Genomic DNA, 26,736 nt, shown 5'->3' with positions numbered 1-26,736 from the left:
GAGGATGTGAAAAAGGGAATATTTTACTGTTTGTCTTCCAATACTGGCAACACAAAGGCGTGGGTGACGCTCTTACTGATCAGCAGGTATGGAATAAATTTTGACTCGGAAGTAACATTAATTTGTTGATATGCAATACATAAGCGGTTATCTTTAAATGAGGTACTTATTTGTAGCAAGGAACATGAAATTAAGGTTTTTTTAATACAAGTTCTGAAATCAAAGTCCACACTTTGCACGCTACCACCGTTTATCAACGTAGTCTGCCCACCTTCCAGGACAGCCCTCTCCACAAGAAGGCCCACTACTCTCTCTCGGCTCAGTCCTTGCGCCACAGTTTACCAGTGCTGGAGCACAGTGGCACCCATAGCACAGCGTGCTGTGACCCGAGGTGGTGGGAGTTCAAATACCTGCGGCTAACTGACAAATCGGCACACAAATAACACTCTCTTATATCTGAGGTACGAGACCTCATTTCTAAGCACTTCACTCGTCCTTTTGTCACACACGAGAACAGCGGATACTTTGGAGGACAATAACACAAGTCATGTAAGTTTGATTGCTTTTTCTCATGCCACCATATGATTGCGAAGGACGCATTGTGGGGTAAAAGAAGTAGAAGGGGTTTGTACAGTTATTTCCTTCATTCTGCCTTCAAACGTACACAAAAACGTCACATCAAGGCCATCTTTACCTGGAGTTGTGGACCTGCATGGTCAATCAGGAACCCATCGTCCCATTTTTTTTATGTCCATAATGAATCCTGATTCTTCAATTATCGTTCATAAGTCCTTCGCATGTGCCGTCTGTAGCTGCAGTGGGCCACTTTCCACCATTTCCACAGAAATCGTCTTTGAAGGATGGCTGGTATCGATAGATTTCATCTTAACACTGCAATTCCTTCGAATATCACTTGTCAACAGTCACTGAATGCTGGCTCCTATTTTGACTGGACCCAAGGTGGGTTTCTGCCTACACTAAGGTCATGGTGCCTGAAGAGGGCGTAATGCAGCGCTGAAGCTGGTTGCTCCAATAAAATAACAACTGGAAATTTGAGTGACAAAGTGTTTTGATTCAGCATTTGATATTGAGGAGCCAAGGTCGTGCAGCCGTCTGTATGAAGATGGACTACGCAAATTATATGTTCATAATTGATCCTTTGATTAAAGTTCATCATTCCCTTACTTTTGTAGTCTGTAGTTGATCAGGCCCTACCGTTTTCAATAAATTGTCTTAGGGAAGGGTTACTCACTGTTCCTACTATTTACTGTGATGAAGGTGTCCATAACTGATCCTTCATTTGCAATTCACCAGACCCTTATTTTTCCTGTCTGGTCGTAACACTCTTTTAAGGATACTGCCTCAGGAGGGAGCTCCTCACTGCTGCTACTGTTTACAATCGTTTTCGCCATCTCTGTTTCAGTCACTGTAGCAACTGTCAGCACACAGGATAGTGAGAAAGTAAAAGTCACAGCATTACTAACTCTCGACTCAGCCTGCTGTTGATGTGCTGCCCGCTTCTGTAGACCCCATGCTGAGTGGCTGGCCGTTGGTGGCGCCTCTCCGGCGGTGCCCCATTCACATGATGTGGTGGCAAGCCAAACGGGTTGGCACAACGAACTACGGCGACCGATTTCCCACCGACTACATCGGCGTGGGTGCAGTTTGCTGTCCACGGTGAGGCTGCTAGAAGATCAGATGATGGCAGGAGAACGGGAACCATGTAGGTGGCGACTGCTGTTGTCACGAAGGTGGCGTCCATCCTATCCAAGCCCCGCTGCAGCTCAGCTGACCGTGGGATGGGAAGATGTTGTCCTTTCTTGCCACACAAACCATCCCCTTTTAACTGTGGCCCCTCCTTCTCATGACCTAGTCTGGGCGTCAGGTAGTCACAGGTATACTTGCCCCCCCCCCGCACCCCCCACCCCCCCACCCCCCGCCCGCGGCGGCTCAGCGCGGAATGTGCCGCCTGCTATTGCTGTCATTGCTATAGACCCCCATGACTAACTCATGGCGAGAGCTGGAGAGCTGAATTATTTAAAGGGAGCTAGCGTAATGCTTTGATGCAAGGCTCAGTTGTTAATGACCGCATGTCCTACCTCTTCCGCTATATTTACTTAATATGCTGCTAACTACTGTGTAAGTTCGTAACTGTGTGCCCTTATGAAATAGATGAAGTTGGTGGCAACATGCCTCATGAGCTAACGAATATGCTTGACTCACTTCCTTTGGTTTTCTACTGCAGTCTCCTGTCTGCTGAATGCGTATCTTCAATTGGCAGACAGCGTCGTAATGTTCCGAGGGCCTGAAGCACTGCAGCACACTGGCTCACTTCCTGCTTCCCCGTCTTCTCTGTCAAAACTTGAGTTTGACTGTGGCAGTGTGGATGACCTGCAATAAAATTTTCTTATTTCTACCCCTTTGTTATTCTGTGCCATAACACATACCTCCTTTTTTAAAAACATCATCCTGAGTTTTCCCTTTTTCAGTTAGTGTACACATGCATTGCCTTGTATTTAAAAAAGTATTACTCTTTAACTTCTCGGTAGCTTGTTAACGTAAGTTTTGAATCTTATTTAGCTTAATTAATCTAATTTCTCATCCTGTCCTGGTTGCATACACTATTTACACTTTCCACTTACACTACTGGCCGTTAAAATTGCTACACCACGAAGATGACGTGCTACAGACGCGAAATTTAACCGACAGGAAGAAGATGCAGTGATATGCAAATGATTAGCTTTTCAGAGCATTCACACAAGGTTGGCACCGGTGGTGACACCTACAACGTGCTGACATGAGGAAAGTTTCCAACCGATTTCTCATACACAAACAGCAGTTGACCGGCGTTGCCTGGTGAAACGTTGTTGTGATGCCTCGTGTAAGGAGGACAAATGCGTACCATCACGTTTCCGACTTTGATAAAGGTCGGATTGTAGCCCATCGCGATTGCGGTTTATCGTATCGCGACATTGCTGCTCGCGTTGGTCGAGATCCAATGACTGTTAGCAGAATATGGAATCGGTGAGTTCAGGAGGTTAATACGGAACGTCGTGCTGGATCCCAACGGCCTCGTATCACTAGCAGTCGAGATGACAGGCATCTTATCCCCATGCGAGTAAAGGATCGTCTAGCCACTTCTCGATCCGTGAGTCGACAGATGGGGACGTTTGCAGGACAACAAGCATCTGCACGAACAGTTCGACGACGTTTTCAGCAGCATGGACTATCAGCTGGGAGACCATGGCTGCGGTTACCCTTGACGCTGCATCACAGACAGGAGCGCCTGCGATGGTGTACTCAACGACGAACCTGAGCGCACGATTGGCAGAACGTCATTTTTTCGGATGAATCCAGGTTCTGTTTACAGCATCATGATGGTCGCATCCGTGTTTGGCGACATCACGGTGAACGCACATTGGAAGCGTGTATTCGTCATCGCCATACTGGCGTATCACCCGGCGTGATGGTATGGGATGCCATTGGTTACACATCTAGGTCACCTCTTGTTCGCATTGACGGTACTTTGAACAGTGGACGTACAGTTCAGATGTGTTACGACCTGTGGCTCTGCCCTTCATTCGATCCCTGCGAAACCCTACATTCCAGCAGGATAATGAACGACCGTATGTTGCAGGTCCTGTACGGGCCTTTCTGGATACAGAAAACGTTCGACTGCTGCCCTGGCCAGCACATTCTCCAGATCTGTCACCAACTGAATACGTCTGGTCAATGGTGGCCGAACAACTGGCTCTTCACAATACGGCGGTCACTACTCTTGATGAACTGTGGTATCGTGTTGAAGCTACATGGGATGTTGTACCTGTACACGCCGTCCAAGCTCTGTTTCATTCAATGCCCAGGCGTATCAAGGCCGTTATTACGGCCAGAGGTGGTTGTTCTGGGTACTGATTTCTCAGGATCTATGCACCCAAACTGCGTGAAAATGTAATCACATGTCAGTTCTAGTACAATATACTTGTCCAATGAATACCCGTTTATAATCTGCATTTCTTCTTGGTGTAGCAATTTTAATGGCCAGTAGTGTAGATTGTAAGGTGCGTGGTCTAGGGCGTCTTGTCACGGTCCGCGCGGCTCCTCCCGTCGGAGGTTAGAGTCCTCCCTCGGGCATGGGTGTTTGTGTTCTCCTTAACGTAAGTTAGTTTAAGTTAGATTAGGTAGTGCGTAAGCTTAGGGATCGATGACCTCAGCGGTTTGGTCCCATAAGACCTTACCACAAATTTCCTACTGGATCGTATCCATTCCACAGGTATCTAATGGATGGGTGACTCTGTTCGACAGATATCATACGCTTCACACAAAAGTAAGTCGAATAAATGAACAACTGAACACTAGAACCAAGAATTAGTTTGCTGTCGATATGCCGAAAAATTACTGTATTTTGTCTGCGTTTCTCGTGATATTATATCACATGTTGCGTTATTTGATTTAATGAAATATTTCCTTTTCCTGAAGTTATTAATTCGTCTAGGGATTGTAGCAAAGTGTAATCCAAAGTACAGCTAATAAAAGTTCGGTAATACATGTGGTGGTTCCTCTGGCCAGTACAACATTGCTCGGGACACATTAATCATTGCTGTGCCTGGGATGCTGGTTGGAAGGTGCAACTGCCTTCCTGCTATGTCACATGTAGTTCCATAAAACAGCATCCTTTATCTGTTATTCTAGTTTCATTATTGCATGTGGTTTACCGTTTTCATAGCAAGTGATAATTACTGTTTCAAGTATGAACAGGGGGAGAGTCCAGTGATTTCTATTTTTCTGAAGTTTTGGCTTCCATTTTCCCTAAGAAAAACAGCATTTCGCATAACGGCTTGTTCGTTTGTATTACCATTGTTCGACAAATAATTGCATTTTATCTAATAGAATCTTTTAAATCTGCTACAGACGAAACGGCCTGCAGCTCATAGTCTTGTGCTACTGTTCTCCCTTCTCGCACACGCGGTTCCAAGTTCGATTTCCGGCGGGGTCAGGGATTTTCCCTGCCTCGAGATCACTTGGTGTTGTTGTAGCGTCTTCATCATTATCATTCATCCTCGTTACGTTCGGAGGAAGTACCTTGCCTAGTCGGCGGTGCGGGTCTCCCCTACGCTCCTGGGGCTATGGGACCTCATCATCATCATCACAGACATCACATTTACAAATTAATAATATTTTTTGAGTTTGTATCCGTATCCGTTTCCCAAGTGTATCCCATTTAATTAGATATGAAAGTGCCGTTTGACACTGGCATAGCACATTTAAATCTTTGATATCTTCACTATCTGCTGTTCCAAATACAGTTTTTAACAGTTTCCCTCTGGCATATAACCATCCTCGTTTTTATGTATTACCGTTCGCGGTAGCACTTCTGTTACCTGTTGCGATTGAGTACGTAATTTCTCGAACAGGAGTTTTAATTACTAGGAGAAAAGAAAATAAAGTCAATCCCCCCTCCTTTATACAAGTAAATATACACAGGACATGACAGGTAAAGAAAATTAAGATTTATCGAGGTAATTAACAAATACCGTTTGTGCAATTTACTTAGAATTCATGGTATTTTCTAGACCTAATTGCATAAGATGTGTTTCTCTGATGTTCTTATGTCGTTGGTAATTCTTCTGTTTCCGCGACTGTTGAAGGAATCTGTGGCAGTACGTCAGTTTAACCTCTCAGTGGTTTGACTCGACTTCTGTGGACTACAAAAGATCTACTTGACAACTGTAATTTTGTGTTGACTGGCGAAGTCATTTCGGTAACTTGATCAGGTTCACGATATTTTGTTAAAAATCTTCTCATTTTTCTCTTTGGGGTGTATGGATTAACTAGTAATCCCCACTGTCCTATCCTGTATTGTGGCAGTTTACTCGTCCGTTGTCTAATACATTCTTGCTCGTCTAAAGCTTCTGTTTTGGCACACATCACCATTTACCAAATATCTCACAGTTTCTTTGCAAAATTTTTCACTGTTTCGCCCTATGGACCCATTTAAGTTGAACTGTATCAAAAAGTAATGGCATTTTTCGCTCATGTATGGCGAGAGACCAGTTCTGGTATGAACTGTCCAGTTATATACACTGACGACAAAACTTAAACATACGTCCCAGTCTGAATGCTGTACATTTACTTAATGGTTTAACATTTTGGATGATGTAAAGTGAACTCTTTCTGCCCAACCATTTGACTGAGGATGGAACTTCTTAGTTTTCAATAAGAGATGTAACTCTTTCATTAGTTCAGATACAAAGTTAGTTCCCTGCTCCATAATAATCGTTTCTCCACGCAAAATTTCAGTAACCTCTTGTTTACAATGGTCTGTGCTAGCGTGTGGCCTTCTGATCTTCGATGTCTACAATAATGAAATATTGTGAAAAATGATATAATATCGTAAGGACATATTTATTATCCGATTTTATAGCAGTGCAAGGCTGTAAGACATCCAACCCAATATAGAAGACGATTTTTTAGCTTCTGGTAGCCTCAACAACAGAGTTTTCTGATGATTCTAATCTGCTCTTTGTGCATACGAGATACAGCACCTTACCTATTGTTCTACAGTACTGCGACGCATTTTCCACCAAAATCTTTCAGCCACATCACATCTATCAGTTTTTTTTTCCCTCTGCGACGTAATAAGATGGCTTGTGTGCTTGACGTAATACTTCCAGTCTCAGCGCTGCAGGAACTACAATGCAAGGTCTGCACTTTATAGACGTGCATAGCAAAACTTCTTGCATTTCAGACTAAGGTTACGTTCGAAACAACTGACACTCATTGTTGGCTGGTTCTATCTTTATCCTACCACGGGTTCCCGGGTTCGATTCCCGGCGGGGTCAGGGATTTTCTCTGCCTCGTGATGGCTGGGTGTTGTGTGCTGTCCTTAGGTTAGTTAGGTTTAAGTAGTTCTAAGTTCTAGGGGACTTATAACCACAGCAGTTGAGTCCCATAGTGCTCAGAGCCATTTGAACCATTTTTTTATCCTACCTGCCTGGCTTCCCCTACCACTGGTAAAACTGCTTTCTTTCGGCTTAGGCTATCAGAATTTGTATGTTGGCCTCCTGGCTTATGAATTTCTTCACAGTCAAACTCACGTATTTTTAAGGCTTATTAAGGAGAGTTAATCGACTTTGTGAATCTTTCAACCTATTCCATTTCAAAGACGTTTGGTCAGTAATCAATTTGAATTAATGACTATACAAACAGCAACGAAAATTAGAGATTAAATAAATAGCTGCTAACATATCTTTTTCAGCTGTCGGATAGTTAGTTTCAGCGTCATTCGATTGTCTCGAAGCATATGCCACCGTATTTCCTTTCCCATCAAAGTTGTGACAAAATAAAATCCAAAAGAGCCACGCGGGATTAGCCGAGCGGTCTCAGGTGCTGCAGTCATGGACTGTACGGCTGGTCCCGGCGGAGGTTCGAGTCCTCCCTCGGGCATGGGTGTGTGTGTTAGTCCTTAGGATAATTTAGTTTCAGTAGTGTGTAAGCTTAGGGACTGATGACCTTAGCAGTTAAGTCCGATAAGATTTCACACACATTTGAACATTGTGAACAAAATCCAAAGCGTTGTTGGAGGTATCACATGCAAGTATGAATTCCTGTTCAAAGTCACGAAATATTAAAACAGGATCTGATATCATTACCTATTTGTGATTCTCGAATGCTTCTTCACATCATGTTGTCCACTGAAAACTAACACCTTATCGTAGCAACTTAGTTACCAGTTGTGAAATTTCAGTGACTCCCTTCACGAACTTGGTATAGTAATCGTATAATTCAATAAATGACTGTAATTGTTTAGTAGCTAACGGCATCACATATTCGTATGCGGCAGAAGTAAATCGAGGATTCTTCCTTACACAGTCTTGACTGACAATATGCCCAAAATAACTTACTTTGAGCAAAATGCCATTTCTTTACACAAAATGTAAGGCGTGCTGCCGTCGGTCTACTAAATACTTCACCTCGACGTTTAACATAATCGTCTACAGTTCTCAAATACACGATTATGTCGTCGAGATAAAGCCTACAGGTTCTTGGTCTTAAATTCTTGGTTTTAATTCATCAATACCCCATTTAATAGGCGCTGGAATGTAGCTGGAGCATTTTTCAAATCGAACGGCATTCTTCGATACGTCTAATGACCTGAAAGTATTTTAAAAGTTGTTTCAGATCTATCATCAGGAAATACTTCCAGTTGGTGATAGCCTCTTCTGAGATCAGTCGTTAATACACTCCTGGAAATTGAAATAAGAACACCGTGAATTCATTGTCCCAGGAAGGGGAAACTTTATTGACACATTCCTGGGGTCAGATACATCACATGATCACACTGACAGAACCACAGGCACATAGACAAAGGCAACAGAGCATGCACAATGTCGGCACTAGTACAGTGTATATCCACCTTTCGCAGCAATGCAGGCTGCTATTCTCCCATGGAGACGATCGTAGAGATGATGGATGTAGTCCTGTGGAACGGCTTGCCATGCCATTTCCACCTGGCGCCTCAGTTGGACCAGCGTTCGTGCTGGACGTGCAGACCGCGTGAGACGACGCTTCATCCAGTCCCAAACATGCTCAATGGGGGACAGATCCGGAGATCTTGCTGGCCAGGGTAGTTGACTTACACCTTCTAGAGCACGTTGGGTGGCACGGGATACATGCGGACGTGCATTGTCCTGTTGGAACAGCAAGTTCCCTTGCCGGTCTAGGAATGGTAGAACGATGGGTTCGATGACGGTTTGGATGTACCGTGCACTATTCAGTGTCCCCTCGACGATCACCAGTGGTGTACGGCCAGTGTAGGAGATCGCTGCCCACACCATGATGCCGGGTGTTGGCCTTGTGTGCCTCGGTCGTATGCAGTCCTGATTGTGGCGCTCACCTGCACGGCGCCAAACACGCATACGACCATCATTGGCACCAAGGCAGAAGCGACTCTCATCGCTGAAGACGACACGTCTCCATTCGTCCCTCCATTCACGCCTGTCGCGACACCACTGGAGGCGGGCTGCACGATGTTGGGGCGTGAGCGGAAGACGGCCTAACGGTGTGCGGGACCGTAGCCCAGCTTCATGGAGACGGTTGCGAATGATCCTCGCCGATACCCCAGGAGCAACAGTGTCCCTAATTTGCTGGGAAGTGGCGGTGCGGTCCCCTACGGCACTGCGTAGGATCCTACGGTCGTGGCGTGCATCCGTGCGTCGCTGCGGTCCGGTCCCAGGTCGACGGGCACGTGCACCTTCCGCCGACCACTGGCGACAACATCGATGTACTGTGGAGACCTCACGCCCCACGTGTTGAGCAATTCGGCGGTACGTCCACCCGGCCTCCCGCATGCCCACTATACGCCCTCGCTCAAAGTCCGTCAACTGCACATACGGTTCACGTCCACGCTGTCGCGGCATGCTACCAGTGTTAAAGACTGCGATGAAGCTCCGTATGCCACGGCAAACTGGCTGACACTGACGGCGGCGGTGCACAAATGCTGCGCAGCTAGCGCCATTCGACGACCAACACCGCGGTTCCTGGTGTGTCCGCTGTGCCGTGCGTGTGATAATTGCTTGTACAGCCCTCTCGCAGTGTCCGGAGCAAGTATGGTGGGTCTGACACACCGGTGTCAATGTGTTCTTTTTTCCATTTCCAGGAGTGTATTAACATCTTCCTACAGTGTCTAATATGTCCGTGATGTCTGGGATTGGACATGCCCCCATCGTTGTTCATGTATTCAAGTAACGGTAGTCATAACAACACAAATATTTTCGAATATCATACACTGATTTTTTGGATATAATAACAATATTTGCTATCGCCATGCTCAATAATACCCTACTGTAATTGTCATTCTACGAGGGTTGCCCAGAAATTAAAGCTACGCAGTTTTTTTCCTCGACCGAAAACAATTCTACGAATGTGAAATGTTACGTATGTATTATTTGAAGTATCCTAAGTGAGCGCGCCATGTTTCCGTCACTACCGACGAAGGTGTGACTCCAGTAAAGTTTCGAAGTGGCGTCTGTAGGTGATGTACGTTACAAGCAACGTATTGAACTTCTCACTGCAGAGAAAGAAACTGTCGGGAATATTCACAAATGCTTTTGAAAAGACTGTGCAGCATCTGCTGTCATCAGAAGTACAGTTAGTTTCTGGGCACGGAGGATGATGTCATCTGAAGGCCGTTCAGCGGAGCTCCACGATTTGCAGCGGTCGGATAGATCATACACAGCTGTCACACCTGACACACTGACCTAGCCCCATCGAAATTACATTTGTTTGGGCCATTAAAGGATGCCACTTGTGGAAGACATTTTGAGGACAATGAAGAGGTGATTCACACAGTGAAATTCTGGCTCCGCCACAAGGACAAGGAATGGTACCGACAGGCCATACACGCACTTGTTTCAAGCTGGAGGAAGACCATAGAACGGGATGGAGATTACTTGGAAAAATAGGGTGTGTAGATGAAACATCATTCTTTCGTGTGTGTACTTCACTTCGTTTCTTTCTTGGTAACCTTATATAAATTCGTTTATTGGTGCCTACAGGTGTTTCACTACTCTGTATGCTTTCCTATAGACTGGTGGATCAATGCCTGTTGGTAGCTGTGGCCCAGCGGTTCTAGGGGCTTCACAGTCGCAGGTTCGAATATTGCCTCGGGCATGGATGTATGTGATGTCCTTAGGTTAGTTAGGTTTAAGTAGTTCTAAGTTCTAGTGGACTGATGACCCCAGATGTTAAGTCCCATAGTGCTCAGAGCCATTTGAACCATTTGAATGCCTGTTGGTATGCAGTGTTGTTTGATAGGAGTTGCTGGTAGTGGACTACCTGAATTGATTAAATCTGGATATCCTAACAACAAGGTTTCCATAGCTTCGCCTTCACTGCATTTTAGGTGAGGAACCTTGGCACATAGTACAACCACACTGACGGTTTGTTTGAGGCTTCGATCACCTCATGGTCCATCGACATCCTCATCCTAGAGTATCGCTAAACACACCATAATCAATTCACTTCATCTCTTCCAAAGTCAACAAAGCTCTCTGGAACCATCAGTGCCCATTAACGGTGGTCAAGCGCATAACTCTTCTTCGTATAGAACAATGCATTTACTCTCATACTTCATTTTTCTGCAGTGACTCAACTACACATAATCTCTGGTGTGGCATATCGGCATCTAAAGGTACCCAAAACTAACTTTCTTGTACCAGGAGGTACTTTGTCATGCGTAAATATCTTTAAACTGTGCTCTGTGCAAAATTAATTTTTGCATGATGCCAGTCCAGGAAATGAAGTCCGAAGCGCGGAATACCCTTGTCCCACAGTTGGAAATACTTTCATACGGTCACTAAACTGTAGTTCAAGTTGTAAAAATAAGTTGAGTTGTCCCCAATGATTCCGTACAATTATTTCCTACTCCGCATAATTCAGATCGTGGAGTTCCTAGTCTTCTCTTACCCACAATGTGTGGATTATTCGCAGATATAGCTCATCGGTATCTGCTAAAATTCTGGATTATTTAACATTTACAAAGCCTATGAAAGAACAATCCGTCTCTGCGTTGCTGTCTGGAGTAATCTGACTTACTGGGTATGTTTTCTGACGGACGAAACTACCACCGTTTATGTTTAGCAGCTTTTCCGCTGCTTACTTCCGTTACCTTACTTTCTATTCAGATACTCGTTTCCAGTGGGGCCGAAATGAATACAGTTGGAACATTGTGATTGATTGCATTGGCCGGCCGCTGGTGGCCGAGCGGTTCTGGCGCTACAGTCTGGAACCGCGCGACCGCTACGGTCGCAGGTTCGAATCCTGCCTCGGGCATGGATGTGTGTGTTGTCCTTAGGTTAGTTAGGTTTAAGTAGTTCTAAGTTCTAGGGGACTTATGACCTCAGCAGTTGAGTCCCATAGTGCTCAGAGCCATTTGAACCATTTTGATTGCATTGCGCCTTCAATACCCACAATGATAACAATTATCTTCAGAAGCAAGAAATTGGTTTATCTTTCCGTTCTCGTGTTGTAGTATCTATTTTCTGTAACCGCATGGTAACACGTAGTGCTATAGCCGAACCCACCGGATTTACCACTCGCACTCTTCGCGAATTCTCCGCAGGAATTCCTCGCAAAGCACAGCGAAAGCTCTGTTCCTACCTTCCCGAGTATGACGCGATCGGCTTCTGAATTCCCTGTCCGCTGAAATACGTGCACATTTACGTTACAGATTCAATCCGTAAAAATCTTCACAGTCTCAATTGCCTTCTGTGTCAATTCGTTCCACTCTAAATACCTAGTATTATTCGCCTTACTGTATCTCTGACGCTAACCTTCTGCTAATTGTTTAAATGTACTTGCACTGCTTAGCGTTTAGTGATACTTCAGAAATGTCTTGGCTTCACCCGTAAGGCGTAAATAGGCCCTTGTGACGTCTCCGGGCAAGACATTGGTAAAATCTGTGTAATATATGCAAAAACCATTTATCTGTGTTCTTATATTTCATTTCTCTATGAATAGTTATTGATTATGTGGATTCTGTATAAAAGAAATAATCATTTTGCATTTTTATGTATGTCAATTTTGCAAACAACGTCTGTGGTCGACGAGTGTGGAAACCGACGCTGACAATGATAATTAAAAGTACAACAAGGATGTATATTATCATATTAAATTGCTTATAAATAGTGAAGGCTTGGACGTTACTGTCTCTGTCTTCTCCTAGCCGTGAATGTTGTAAGAGCCTGCGACGCTATCTCGAACGCTTAGTTCATTTCATTTGTGTTTTGATCGAGAAAGGCGCCATTGGGCACTAATGTATAAAAAAGATGTGTACTTTGAAGTTTATGTTAATTCTGAATATAGAAAGTGTTAAAAATACTTGTAATAATTTGTAGCTCGCTTTCCCAGTATTTCATCCCACATTTTTACCATTTTCAGAGTATTTAGCATTTTCTGTAACGCAGTGCTGCGCTACGATCGCGGGAGCCGCTGCCGCGGCAAATTCAAACTATAATTGAATGAAAGCAGTTTTCCCGCAACTAAACGGGCAGGTAATTGTACATTAAAATTATTTCTTGCAGTTTCCCCGAAACCACAGAGGATTGAAGATTTTATTATGTCATTTTCAGATGGACATGGGTAACTGCTAGTACAATATTAGTGACGGATATAATTTACGTAAATCATGGAGTTAAAATTTTACTTGTGTGAGATCAAAGACTGCTATGTTGAAATCTGGTCTGATTAATAATATTAAAATCATTTTCATTTTTAGTTTCATGCTTGCGTGTTAGCCGTGGCAATTCAATAGTGTTTAAATGTTAAAAAGTCTACTGCAGCTTTTATGTCTGGCAAGCACTGCATACTGTAACTTCTCTGCGTGTAATGAGAGTAATTTTCAGTGCATTTCAGAGACTAAAGTAGAGAAAGACATGTTTAATTTCGTAATCAGTTACAGTAATGATACAGTGTTTCATTTCTAACAAGCCAGATCAGAGTTATGAGAATATAGTTTTGCAAATTAACTATCATACATTCACAGCAGGATATCTTTTAATGTTGTGCATGTCCCCGCATCATAGGTCAGAGTGCATCAAGTTAAATTTTCAACTACAGAAACCAATAGTGAGAAGTGCATTTTATCTTTTGTGTTAGCAACGATATCAACATTTGGATTACTTAAAGTGCTATGCAATATAAACTGTATTGTAGCCAAAGATCATAAAAGTTCAATCCATGATTGTATTACTACCAAGCAAATGAATAACATTCTTTTACATTCAATAAAACTGTATATGTGCGTAGCAAATCTTTGCAGTTTTCCACTACCTTATATTTATACTGTAAATACACCCTGCTAATAGAGCAACAGTCAAGAAAAATACAACTTACCATACATGAAATTAGACTCAGGTACTTATTTTGCCCGATCATCGTCCAATAACACTCATTACACTAGTCTGCTGCATAGCCATACCATCTACAAGCAGAACAAGTTATTGGTTCGAACTTAACGCATGGTTCACTGCGACCCCCTGAATTACAAACAGAACATCTCACCAGTACCAAACATATTTCCTTATAAGTTCCTCTGAATTCTGGGAGATCAACAGGTTCCGTGGGCTTTAAAAAAGATACTATGACATACTCCCATCACTACGCCTAAACTTTGCCACATCACTACATTTTGTGGTAACCACATTGCGGTTACTGCTGTGACGCGTGAACAGACCACTGCTTCGGAATTCCAAGTGTTGGAGTCGAACACTTTCGATACCTAATTCTCTGATGACGGCGTCGGACCGAACTCTTCTGACACCAGTTTACAGAGGGCCGAGCGGAGACACCTATGCGTGAAGTCAGGATAGCTGCTGGGAATTTGTGAAGCATCAACGACGCTAGTAAAATATTATTAGAGTTCTGTCATTTGTTCACAGAATTTACAGGTCGTCATTATTTCGCTCTGGAATCGGTTGTTGCTCATTTAGCTGCGTGCTGGATTCCAGCTAACGTCCGTCGAATCAACTCAGCAGTTGCACCCCAAGGAGAAGCTGTCAGCGACCCTGTCGCTGCGGCAGAATTGCCGGCGAGCAGGTGCAGCTTGCCCAGCGCGAAGTCGTTTTCGCAGTGGTTGCCGAAGAGTTATCGTTCCCACTGCGAATCCTTAATGACCATTTCGCGATGTATTTGGTGTCGGTAGTCTTGTGGTAGGTTGACCTCCTCCATATCACTAGTAGCTTTCAACACTCAGAGGCATAAAAGTGCTGAACAGGAAGATTCAACCCAAGATGCTCCGTTGCTGGCTACCGCGTCGAAGTCCAGCTCTGGCAGCACTCGGTGATGTGGTGCTGTCGAAAGAGAGTCACATTCTCCACCAGTAGGTGGTAGATGCGAGCATCATGAAGTTCATCAGGCGAAGACAGTAATCTTGAGTACTTCTTCGGCTAGTTCATACACTGTGCTGGAACATGTAGCATATAGATTCATTACATTACCGTCACCATGGAATCGAGCGCTGCTGAATGTGTATATTCACTCGCCAGATAGTGTAATGTATCGACGACCTAACCCGCATCGACATACTGAACTCGCTTCCTGTTTCCTACTTATCTCTCCTGAGTTTGCATGTGACAGTGTGAATGAGCCGTACTACAGTTTTCAAATTTCTGCCACTTTACTATTCTGTGCCATAACAGGCCTTTTGCCAAACTCTTCATCTCTCTCCATCTTCCGTATTTCACTTCTCTACGGAATGGTTACCGTGGACTCACACTTCAAACTTACACAAACGGTTAGATATTACACGGGATTTGCTCGCTCATGATTGGAGATGAATATACACCACTTTGTTACTCCCTGATAATTGTTCTCTTCCCCTTTGATCCGTTTAGCAGGTTTGGCTTGCGTCTCTCCTTCATTCCTACTGTGGTTTCAAATAGTCTACCTAAAGCTCCATTACTTTAAGTCATTCCTCACAGTATCACATTATACAAAAAAAAAACAACAATCTTTGGTTTTACAACTTATCTGTACTCTGACAGACTAACGTTTAAACAAACATTTCCTCTACTATTCACTTGCAGGTGCTAACCATTCTTCCCTAAGCATGTACTCTAGAGAACGTGGAGGATACGGTGGCGTAAGCGCAGTGACAAATTTCCCTCCAAAGCGCTGGGCGAGTTCATTCGTATGTTCACAAGAAGAGGCCAACACTGTTTGCCACTTTTCGGCTGGTCGGATTTAGGTCAGAATCGAGGCGCACGCCCTGCAGCATTTCTGAATCTATTTTACGGAAATTATCCCGCAAAATATTCATTTATGCCTTACTATAGCTTTTTATGACAGGTTCATGATAATTTGACCATCATTTCGTTAATGGTGTTAGTTATTGTGATATTTACACGGAAGTAAGACATTGCGAGAAATTAGAAAAAGTCTGCAATGAGAAATAGGGCCCGCTACGATATTAAGTTTGGGAACATGGTTCAAAAAAGCTTCAAATAGCTCTGAGAACTATGCGACTTAACTTCTGAGGTCATCAGTCGCCTAGAACTTAGAACTAATTAAACCTAACTAACATAAGGACATTACACACATCTATGCCAGAGGCAGGATTCGAACCTGCGACCGTAGCGGTCGCTGGGCTCCAGACAGTAGCGCCTAGAACCGCACGGCCACTCCGGCCGGCTTGGGAACATGTTGCTACGTATTATATTCAGCTAACATATCGAATTTTTCTATGTGCTCGGGCTGAGGTCTCAATGTGTCACCAATCCCGAGAAAAATGATGTGATGTAGCACACTCATTTGCGATCGCGCCGCGCCAGCAGTAGAACCAGAGTGAAATACTCACAAAATTCCTCATATTTCATAAACTATTTCATATATCAAAAAGAGATTTTGACAAATGATAGCACGCACAGAGGAGAGTATGTAACCTCCATCTCACTTATCGACCTTAATGACAGAAAAAATTTAAACCGCGTGTACCTAATGGAAACTTGGGAAAAGCAATCGTCTCCGAAGTTAATCTGCCGGTAAAGAGGGAGGAAAGGGTTACATCTAAATGAAAGGAAAAATACAAATGAAACTGGTGGAAATTGATTTTGAAAAGAGGTAAAGTTAATAAAGAAAGTAAATGTGCGGTCGTTACATTAAAAATTAACTGACGTTAATTAGATATTTGAGATCTGGAGAAAATTACGGTCGCTAGTACTATGGACAACTACTATAACTGAAAAAGAAAGGTTATTGCACATATAATTAGCACTAAAAGCGTGGCAGCTGAAGGTTGACATGTGTTGTGTGAAAAATGAATGTTTGTCAGAAGTAGTAAATTTCGCTACACTCTGACTTAATTTAGCAAAAGAATTAATAAAATCGGAAAATTGAAAGTTAATTTAGTGACTGAAATTAATAGTAAACTTTGTTTCTGAAGCACTACGAAATTCAATAAAATAAGGGTAGTCTTGGGCTACCTCGACATTCATTTCAAAAGCTACTTGAATCTACGCAATTTAGAAATAAGAGATTTAACTTTGAACTTGAATTAAATGATTCTGATCAATTAACAACAGCAAAATTTAGTACGTACCAAACTGAGCTGCAGTCACAGGTAAGCTAAACTATGGTAACAAAACTCGCACTCTTAATTTGTGCTTGTGTAATCTAAATATTGTAGCGAGCTATGAATACCTTAACTGAACTTTCAAATTAAAGCAGTGAAATCGAATGATATTACTTTAATGCTTGCATTTGAATTTGAAAGACACTCGATTTCATTTCGGAAAAGGAAGGCACCGTGCTTGGTAATGCAGTTGGGACAATGAGCAACATAGGTTCATGCTAAGTTGCTGTATTTTAGTGATGCTAACGAAATAGTTTTAAAAGCTGAGGTCTGCCATACAGTTCTAAAACTTTACGTGCTTTCAGTCTTCCTTGTTGGTTGATGAAGGTTTGAAGTCGTCGATCAAGGAGGTGACGACAATCACTTATGTCGGCCATAGTTGTTGCAGAAGCTGGATGTTGGCGCGCCTTCTTCTCGGCACGGTCACCAGGCGAAACGGACTCTTGACGTGTGCCAGCTAATGTTTCCCGTCCGCGACACCGTGCCAGAAACTATCATAGCAAGTCGGGCGCAACTACATGCTGCCAGCCGGCCGAAGTGGCCGTGCGGTTAAAGGCGCTGCAGTCTGGAACCGCAAGACCGCTACGGTCGCAGGTTCGAATCCTGCCTCGGGCATGGATGTTTGTGATGTCCTTAGGTTAGTTAGGTTTAACTAGTTCTAAGTTCTAGGGGACTAATGACCTCAGCAGTTGAGTCCCATAGTGCTCAGAGCCATTTACATGCTGCCAAACCCCGGAAGCGCGGCAACTCGCGGGAGCGTCACTCAACACACCTGCTCCACTGCCCTACGCCAGCCAGGGTCCGCTCTGCCCGCGCTCCACGTGGCAGACTTAACACTACCAAAGATCCTAAACACTTTGGTTCTCCACACGACCTATCGATGGAATCGTTCGATAGCATAGTTTTCCCTAGACAAGACCCAGCGTAAAAATACAAATAATATTTACAAAACAAACCAATTATACACCGACATAAATGCATATATATATATATATATATATATATATATATATATATATATATAGTAAAACAATTACGATATATAAAGACACAGAAATGTCATATCTTCAGGTAACAAAATAAGAAAAAAAATTATAGTACAATAGATGGAAATAGGAGGATATGCATTTCCGGCGTTACACGTGCCCCAAATTGTCTGAGGATGTTCGTGTAACCTAAACAGACTCAGAAAATGTCCGAAAAAGGAAAAAAAAACAGCGTAACTGCATATGCTCAAAAATCAAGAAAATTTAGCATTAGGCTAATTAACCACAAACCAATTTTTAGACCATAATAATTGAGTGAAGACACTCCTAACCTTATTCCACTCTGTCATCTTAGACAAAAGAAAACAGGTTGACCACATATTCATAGAAAACATAGAAAATGGTTCAGCTATTCTAAATCAGCAAAATTCCTAACAGTATCAAGAAATGGAATACTATTTACAAAATTAAGCAGAGTACATGGTCATAAGAAACAGGTAGATCAAAATATGCAAATTAATAATTAATTACACAGAATACACACTTTTTGTATAACCTTTTCATAATAAATATTCTCGTCATGAGAGTCCACTTAATGCTAAACAAGTAAATAATATACAGCAGATCCAAGAAAGCAACATAAATATTCCAGAATGAGATTTTCACTCTGCAGCGGAGTGTGCGCTGATATGAAACTTCCTGGCAGATTAAAACTGTGTGCCCGACCGAGACTCGAACTCGGGACCTTTGCCTTTCGCGGGCAAGTGCTCTATCAACTGAGCTACCGAAGCACGACTCACGGCCGGTACTCACAGCTTTACTTCTGCCAGTACCTCGTCTCCTACCTTCCAAACTTTACAGAAGCTCTCCTGCGAACAGGAGAATGCCGACGGCGGCACATGAGCCGACAGCGGCTCTGCCTCGCCAGTACTGTTGCGCCCGCCTATGCGGCACGCTTGATCTCACTCGCCAGTGTAACGACGTTTCCAGAACGTCCGTTTCACTGAATTCTTTCGGAAAAACTCACTCCCGAGTAATCTCAAGGAGTCCATTAACACTGTCACAGTGGATAATTCAACACTGTCCATCATCACACGCATGTACTAGCCTGAAATTTAAAACAGCGTCCAAGTGCATCGGCAATGACTAGTAAAACAGATATTCACGAAATCTTACAGCTAGTTACAAAATCATATTTACATTCCTTAATCTACTGTGACTCAGCTGAAAACTTAAACTAGAACCATGGATTTTTCAACTGATTAATAATCAGTTAATCTTAAATCATTTCATCAAAACTAATTACTTATTAATTACAACTTCTTTAATGACCTCTTGGTCAGGCAAAAGCATGGCAACACAGCAAATCCTTAAATCTTACACTCTATATTCACATACTGTACAAATTACCCATTCTGTGGTATCAATCAATCCTAGGCTGGTACAATTTCAAGTCTACAATGTTCCTTATACCTAATAGTTTTCCAGAGCTCGGATACTCTAAGCAATAACCATTTGTGTGAGGTATACCAATGACTTTATATGGTCCATTATAAACAAACTTAAATTTAGAGATTTCACTGTCTATCTCGCTCGATTTCTCATGAGCTTTTAGAAGTACTAAGTCTCCGATTGCAAACTAAGCGAAACTCGCTTTGGCACCATGACGACGTATGCGAGTATCGGCTTTTAGCTTCATTATTTCTCGCAAACGATCTTTTTTTACACCAATACTAATGTCAACCTGTGGAGGGAAATGGATTATCTCTTCCACAACATCTAACAGGATTTCCTCTGGAGAAAATCCCGTAGATTCATGTCTCAAGGTGTTCATAATTCTCTCAAATTCTGCTACATAATTGCCCCATCCCCTATGGTTCTGATGGCAATAGGTACGGCAAAGTCGGCCCAGCTCGCGCATATACCTCTCAGCGGGATTTCCAGCCAGACAGTTAGCTGAAATATGGGTCACTTCGACCCCATCTACCCCCATGAACCATGGACCTTGCTGTTGGTGGGGAGGCTTGCGTGCCTCAGCGATACGGATGGCCGTACCGTAGGTGCAACCACAACGGAGGGGTATCTGTTGAGAGGCCAGACAAATGTGTGGTTCCTGAAGAGGGGCAGCAGCCTTTTCAGTAGTTGCAGGGGCAACAGTCTGGTTGATTGACTGATCTGGCCTTGTAACACTAACCAAAACGGCCTTGCTGTGCTGGTACTGCGAACGGCTGAAAGCAAGGGGAAACTACAGCCGTAATTTTTCCCGAGGGTATGCAGCTTTACTGTATGGTTAAATAATGATGGCGTCCTCATGGGTAAAATATTCCGGAGGTAAAATAGTCCCCCATTCGGATCTCCGGGCGGAGACTACTCAAGAGGACGTTGTTATCAGGAGAAAGAAAACAGGCGTTCTACGGATCGGAGCGTGGAATGTCAGATCCCTTAATCGGGCAGGTAGGTTAGAAAATTTAAAAAGGGAAATGGATACGTTGAAGTTAGATATAGTGGGAATTACTTACGTTCGGTGGTAGGAGGAACAAGACTTTTGGTCAGGTAAATACAGGGTTATAAATACAAAATCAAATAGGGGAAATGCAGGAGTAGGTTTAATAATGAATAAAAAAATAGGATTGCGGGTAAGCTAATACCAACAGCATAGTGAACGCATTATTGTGGCCAAGATAGACACGAAGCCCATGCCTACTACAGTAGTACAAGTTTATATGCCAACTAGCACTGCAGATGATGAAGAAATTGATGAAATGTATGACGAGATAAAAGAAATTATTCAGGTAGTGAAGGGGGACGAAAATTTAATAGTCACTGATGACTGGAATTCGAGAGTAGGAAAAGGGAGAGAAGGAAACATAGTGGGTGAAAATGGATTGGGGGAGAGAAATGGAAGAGGAAGCCGCTGGTAGAATTTTGCACAGAGCATAACTTAATAATAGCTAACACTTGGTTCAAGAATCATAAAAGAAGGTTGTATACATGGAAGAATCCTGGAGATACTAGAAGGTATCAGATAGATTATACGAGTATAGTGGTAAGACAGACATATAGGAACCAGGTTTTAAATTGTAAGACATTTCCAGGGGCAGATATGGACTCTGACCACAATCTATTGGTTATGAACTGTATATTCAAACTGAAGAAACTGCAAAAAGGTGGGAATTTAAGGAGATGAGACCTTGATAAGCTGACTAAACCAGGGGTTGTACAGAATTTCAGGGAGAGCATAAGTGAACAATTGACAGGAATGGGGGAAAGAAATACAGTAGAAGAAGAATGGGTAGCTCTGAGGGATGAAGTAGTGAAGGCAGCAGAGGATCAAGTAGGTAAAAAGACAAGGGCTAGTAGAAAACCTTGAGTAACAGAAGAAATATTGAATTTAATTGATGAAAGGAGAAAATATAAAACCGCAGTAAATGAGGCAGGCAAAAGGGAATACAAACGTCTCAAAAATGAGATCGACAGGAAGTGCAAAATTGCTAAGCAGGATGGCTAGAGGACAAGTGTAAGGATGTAGAGGCTTATCTCACTAGGGGTACGATAGATACTGCCTACAGGAAAATTAAAGAGTCCTTTGGAGAAAAGAGAGCCACTTGTATGAATATGAGTGCAGGTTATGGCGGCTGCAGTGTAACACGTGTTAAGTTCGGCTCGCGAAATTTAGTCGAATTCGAAGGTGTTCTCGCAGGTGGTGTTGTCTAGTACAAGTGGAAATCGTGTAAACAACAGTGTTCTGTGCAGTAGTGCTATTTTTTTTCTGTGCTCCGCCAATATCTTCGAGAAAATGGTAAACAGAAGAGTCAATAGCAGCGCGTCCAGCAGCGGGGAAGCAGCAGGTGCGGCGGGCCCGCTCTTGGCGGAAGGTGCGGCCGCGGCTCCCGGCATAGCGGAGCTGGTCCGCTCTGAGGTAAACGCTGCGCTTCGCGATAAAAACAATCTCGATCTTATAGCAGGCACTATATCAGATACTGTAACGGCAGCAGTATTGGCCAAAATGCGTGAAACTGTTGAGGCCAATACTGCCGAAATTACAGCACTAAAAAAGTCTGTGTCTGAATACGAGAAAAAGGCACGAGAGTTGGAAGTGAAACTATCTGCCGCAACTGACGAACTAGAACAGTACCAAAGGCGAAATAGTCTACGACTGTTTGGAGTTGTAGAAAATAAAGAAGAAGACACGGACAACCTGCTTATACAGGTTGCGCGTGAAAAATTAGGCGTAGAAGTGACCAAGGCAGACATTGACAGGAGCCATCGGGTGGGACGAAAACTACCAGGTGCCACCAAACCTCGTCCAATAATAATTAAATTTATCTCGTACCGAAAAAGGGCAGAGATCTTTACCCAGAAGAAGAAGTTAGCAAGGACAGGGCTTACAATAAGGGAAGATCTGACACACGAACGGCTAAAGATTTTAAACAGTGCCATATCCCATTTCAGTCTTCAGAATGTGTGGACTCAGGACGGCAGAGTAATCATTAAGACAGCAGCTGGAAAGAAGACAGTCACAAACATGACAGAACTGAATAGTATTAAGTGAAGCTACTCGAGCCAAAAGTGCGAACTTAACACCATTTGCAAATTGTAACAGCCCTATACTCAGATATAGTCTTGTAATTTTATTAATTTTTTAATTATACCCATATTTGTACCTTCAACTAATTGTTTTTGTAACTGTATTAACTTTTCACTATTTTTTTGTGTCTGTAGCTCTAACCATTACTTAATTTTAGTTACTGCTAATACTTTTTTCATTTTCTCAGTTTATTCTCTTCCGTTCTGAATTAGTTCTATTGCAATTATTAGTTTCTCCTTTAGTTCATTAATCACCCATCCCTTCGGTTTAGATTGTTCATAACAAAAATCACTATCAGTATCACTTTAGCAAATTTCAATCTAATTGTAGCTTCCTACGATAATCACTACCAGCATCACTATAGTAAATTTCAATTTAATTCTAGCTTCCTACGATAATCTATTAATTATTAAGCTTACTTCTCTCTGCTGGCAGCATCGGCCTCTTAAATCACTCCCTTTTCCCTTATTTCCACCCTAAGCTGTTTCAAATACGCTAATTACATTTCTCCTCGTACGACAGAGGATACACAGTGACACACAGCCGTCACCATTTTGGTCATATTCTCCTTGCACCGAATACCACTAATCCATTTTCTATACTCCCGCAACCTCAGGAAATCTCTAGCAGTCGCCTTTCTTTCGGCACTCGCGGTGTCACACACAGGGCGCGCAAAATCTCGGACACCCCTGTGTTATGTCACTTGGCGGAAGCAGCGGCCAGTGCCCCTCGCGGCAGGTAGTGCCTAACAAAGGGACAAACCAGTCTGCCACCCTAGTTCAGGCTGCCCAGCGGAACGCGTCAGAGCTTTTAGCAGCTCACTGCAACATCCAGTCTTTACCTGCACATTACGAAGAACTTAGCCTCCTCTTCAACCAACTAAACTACCACGTAATCCTCTTATCCGAAACGTGGTTGAAACCACACATATCCTCTGCATCTATTCATCTCCCAGGGTACACATTTCTTAGGGCAGACAGATCAAAAAAGCGAGGTGGCGGCGTCGACGCGTATATACGAACAGATCTCAAAGCGAAAGTCTTATGTACGTCAAATCCTGCTGAAGAAAAAGAGGCTGAATTCATGTTCATTGAAATAAATATACAAAGTCGGAAATTCTTGACTGGTGTCGTGTACAAGCCGCCAAAAATAAGCTCAATGAGTTCCTTCCAGTCGGAATTACATTCACTTCAGTGTCAATACGAACATGTCATCGTAATGGGTGACTTGAACATAGACCTGCTAAGAGACACTCCCTCCGCAATAAACCTAAGAAGACTGTTTAGTTGCAATAGCATGAACATTCTTCCATTACAACCTACACACCATACGGCGCACAGTCATACTCTTATAGACGTAATCGCAACGAAACAGACTGACAAAGTAAGAGATGTTGGTCAAACATCGGCCCCTGGCCTCTCAGCACATGATGTAATATTCCTGGCCTACTCTGTGCAGCCGCCAAGGATCAAATCGCGTTACATAACTTGTAGGAACATGAAACGTATTGACCTTGACGCTCTAACAGCCGATTGCTCAGAAATCTCATGGCATCAAATAATCAGAAAACCCACAATCGACGGCAAAATTAATGAACTTGGTGATAAACTCACTGCCCTCTATGACAAACATGCACCTGTGCGCACAATCCGTGTAAGAAAATCTCCTGCTCCATGGCTGACAGCTGAATTACGTCAAATGATGACTAATAGGGATGCTGCCCACAGGCGTTTCAAGGCAGATCCGAAACCCGAGCGTTTCGAAGAATATAGAAAGCTACGGAACAGAGTGAAACAATGCATTCGCAATGCTAAAATCAGGCACGCTCGCTCCCTTGTATGCAGCGATCTGACGCCCACGACTCTATGGAAGAATCTCCGTAGCTTGGGGGTCAGAAAGGCAAAATCGGAAACCACTTTTCATGTGTCAGCTAACGAATTAAATGAATTCTTCTCTGCACCTCTGAATACCAGCACAGCTGATAATTACCGTCCACAAGAATCCCTAAACAGGATAACTAACAACGATACCTTCCATCTAAAACATGTAACAACAAATACGGCAAGAAAAGCAATAATGAGAATCTCTTCTGATGCAATAGGCAACGACAGTATCGGTATAACCATGATTAAGAATGTTGCCGATATCTTAGTGCCTGTCTTAACTGATATATTTAATTTTTCCCTCGTGAACGGAATATATCCCACTGCATGGAAAAGAAGCCTAATTCGACCCATCCCTAAGATCGAAAACCCGCAACTGCCTAGTGATTACCGACCAATTAGCATACTGCCTGCTGTTTCCAAAGCACTTGAATATATTGTTCGTGACCAAATCACTGAATACTTGCATGAATTCAGCCGATATGACAAATTTCAATCCGGTTTCCGTAAACATCACAGCACAAACACTGCTCTAATTAAAGTAACTGATGACCTGAAATATGCCATCGACAATCGAAAGGCAACAATATTGACGCTACTGGACTTCAGCAAAGCTTTTGACACTGTTAACTTTGACATAATGCTCAGAAAAATGCAACAGCTTAATTTCTCTGAAAGTGCAATGAGATGGTTTGAAAGCTACTTAAAAGACAGACAGCAATGTGTTGTCTGCGTAAATGAAAAATCTTCCTGGAAACATGTTTCCTCGGGAGTGCCACAAGGATCAGTCTTAGGACCACTTTTGTTTTCTTTATATGTCAACGATATTTCATCGGTTCTGTCCTCCTGTAAATATCATTTCTATGCCGACGACCTCCAGCTCTACCTAAGCGTCAGACCTGAAGATGTAAACACTGCAATCGCTCAGATGAATGATGATCTGTCTTCAGTAGTGACATGGGTGAAAAACCTGGGGCTTAAACTAACTGCAAAAAAGACGCAAGTAATCTTAATAGCCCATCAGAAATTAATAAGTTCAGATTTCCGCGAACGGCTACCTCCTATTCTGCTCGACGGTACTCCAATACCATATCAGAAAACAGTGAAGAACTTGGGTGTAACTTTGGATGAGCATCTCAACTGGGCGGAGAATACAGTCGCAGTGTGCCGAAAGACGTCTGCTTGTCTCTATGCTCTCAAAAAGTTTCGGAACATATTTCCACAGGACTTGAAACGCCAGCTCGTGCAAGCACTCGTTCTACCGAACCTCCACTATTGTGATGTGATTCAACAAGGCATGAGCAGTGAAAACAAAAGACGGCTAGAGCTAACCATGAATGCCTGTGTGCGTTACACCTGCAACATTCGCCGATACGATCATGTTAGTGCTTCATACTCCCAGCTAGGGTGGCTGCGGCCGGACAAATTGCGCGACTACCACACTCTATGTCTACTCCACCGACTCCTCGAGGCGCAAACACCCCAGTACCTTGCTTCAGAGATTAATAACCTGTCATGTCATCATAATCGAAACACGAGGTCACTCTTATTTGGTATCCTAACTGTGCCCACTCACAAAACAAAAACTTTTGCAAACTCCTTCTCAGTTGCCGCTGTCCGCCTCTGGAACAAACTGCCCCTTACCTTGCGCAAAATTCAATCTCCTGCTGCTTTTAAGAAGAAGTTGAAGCATTTCCTACTATCATCCTTATAAAGTTCTCCACAAAATTAATGTACAAGGACAATCCCCTCATCTGTCAAATAGCAAAGCTAGCGTCTCCTATGTTGCTCCTGAGATGCCTTCCTCTTCATCTATCTCTATTAGCCACGCAATATTCTTTTCCTTTATATTTCCTTAATTATGTTTCATCATGTCTCTCTATTCTTCTCCTCCCTTCACCATGAGTCTCCCTCATACTCCCTGCTGCCAGCACTCCTATCTCAAATCTGTCTGTTCAATAATGTCTAATTATAACAGTACTTGTGATCTAAGAATATAAACTCTAGATGTATGTATTTTTCCAGGTGTACCTTTCAAATTGTTTATTTCACTTTTTGTACTAGATGTAGTATAACATGCCTACTAAAACATATGAATGTAAAATAAGTAGAATGCCTGGTTAGATGTAAGAGAGGGCCTGATGGCCCTAATCT

The sequence above is a fragment of the Schistocerca nitens genome, chromosome 5 (genome assembly GCF_023898315.1).
Source record: "Schistocerca nitens isolate TAMUIC-IGC-003100 chromosome 5, iqSchNite1.1, whole genome shotgun sequence".
Classification (NCBI taxonomy): domain Eukaryota; kingdom Metazoa; phylum Arthropoda; class Insecta; order Orthoptera; family Acrididae; genus Schistocerca; species Schistocerca nitens.
The sequence above is the reverse complement of the archived record's forward strand: the minus strand, read 5'-3'. Positions refer to the sequence as shown.